Genomic DNA, 2,016 nt, shown 5'->3' with positions numbered 1-2,016 from the left:
AATTGTACTGTTTGGTTTTAATTGATCAATAATTTCGTCTGCTCCTAATCGCAATATTCCTTCACGATGTATGCGTAGACATTGTTCGTGCGATGTTCCTTGCAAATAGCTAGCTTGACCATTGTGCACAATAGAGACGTGAGAGTGCATCTGTAACGTCCCAGCCCCATAAAACTTCAATTTTTCGCGATTACTACGATATTTAAACTCCGCGATAACCAGAGGCCGATTTGTACTGACCTGAGACATAGAACGTCGTTTGAACCAAATAGTATACTTAAACCCTTCGAAGCGCTATATGAGAAGTCACGATATCGGTAGACAAGGACGGAATATATTTTAGGCAAATTGATTTGCTGTAAGAAATAACTAAGAATTCAAAAGGTACGTTAAAGATAATAATCCAAAGTCAACGATATCATGAGCTCTCGTAAAATAAACTCTAATTAGTCATTATAAGTTTTATTGTAGTTAAAAACAAGGAATCTTACTAATTCACTCGTCAAAAACGGCCAAGGATAAAATCAGACTATTATAGAAATAAAGTATTCATATAACCACTCAAAAGGCCATACATGACGAAGGAATTGGTAGGAAATTCAAATAATATAAGAATACTGTAACGTCCCTTGCGACCACTCAGACACAAGAAAAGTTTGCTCTCTTTTGTTTTAGGCCTGCCTGCATTCACCGACAATAGCCAGGGCTGGTAGAGAGCGGTGAATCGAGAGGAAGTTATTTAAGTGTGTGTTTAAGTGTAATGAGAGTGAAGTGACTCGAAAGTAATAACTTTCTATGAAAAATGGTTAAATTGTAATGAGTAGTAGAACAGAAATAAAATGTAAAATGATTCTGATTGATATATGTAAATGAAATAAGAAATAAAGAATTGAAACAAGAAAAATATAAGATTCTGAAATTGTACTGAAAATACTAATAATGTAGACTGAATGCCTTGAGGGCGTGGTTTTGCAATAAAGGAAAGTCTACTAAATAATGGAAATCGAGGAAAAATACTAAAAGGATGTACCTTGGATAATATCGGATCGTAGTATGCGATTCTCGAAGAATGAAATAGATTTAATATTTAAAGTATGTTTTATTCGTTGTCTGTCAGTACACTCACTAGCGCGTCAACTACTGCTTGCTCGCTACTAGTTAAATTTGGTTGTAAATCTAAATTCAGATTCGGAACCTGCTGGTCTCGTGGTTTTAATTCAATATATGTAGGTTCTTCTTTAATAATGGGCGCGGTCGGTGTGACGGGCCCTGACGATAATGGTTTTAATGATACGCGAACCTCGATGAAATAATTATTTGAATTTATAATGAAATACCCTCGTTCCGTAGGGTTTGGAGAATTAGGCACGACGGAGACAGGCGTTCGCTGTTCCGCGGTGCGAGATATCCACCTGCGTAGTCGCTCTCTATACCTCTTGCCGCATCTCTTCGGCATCTAATATATTGAATAAAATGTTCTACGCTGTACTTGATTTGATTTTAATTAGAAAATCTCAGTAAGAACGATTAAGATGGTAAGGTATGGAAATAAGCAGTGATATTGTCTCTGGTCTCTCAAGATTTTGTATAATAAGATCCTGGTTGCAATGGATCTGTCGAAGTCTCGATCGGGTCTCGACCGACTTGTCAGTCAGGAGGCCTTCACGCGGTACTTCGCAATTCGCTGTGATTAATTAAGCTCCGGAGCGCTCGTGAGATGCTACCGAAACTGTCAGAGCTCAGACTTAGAAAGCAAGAATAATGTGACTAAGAGCGGTTAACGCTACTCGGTACACAAGCAGTAATATGGTGTCACTAGTACACCGCAGCTCTGCAGGAATGTGTGTAAAAGCGTATGGCTTACGACTGACGCATGTGCCAGTGAAGCGTCGAGACCAAAGAATGTATGTAAGGTTTGTCAGAGTGTAAAGGATGTATTGGATAGAGATCGTTCTTAAAGAGAGAGCAGTAATATGATAATTGCTATTTAATTGAGAGCGAATACAATAACGGCGA

Source organism: Odontomachus brunneus, unplaced genomic scaffold (assembly GCF_010583005.1).
Source record: "Odontomachus brunneus isolate Ranch 3 - 2012 unplaced genomic scaffold, Obru_v1 Obru_scaffold_068, whole genome shotgun sequence".
Lineage (NCBI taxonomy): Eukaryota > Metazoa > Arthropoda > Insecta > Hymenoptera > Formicidae > Odontomachus > Odontomachus brunneus.
Note: the sequence above shows the minus strand (reverse complement) of the source record.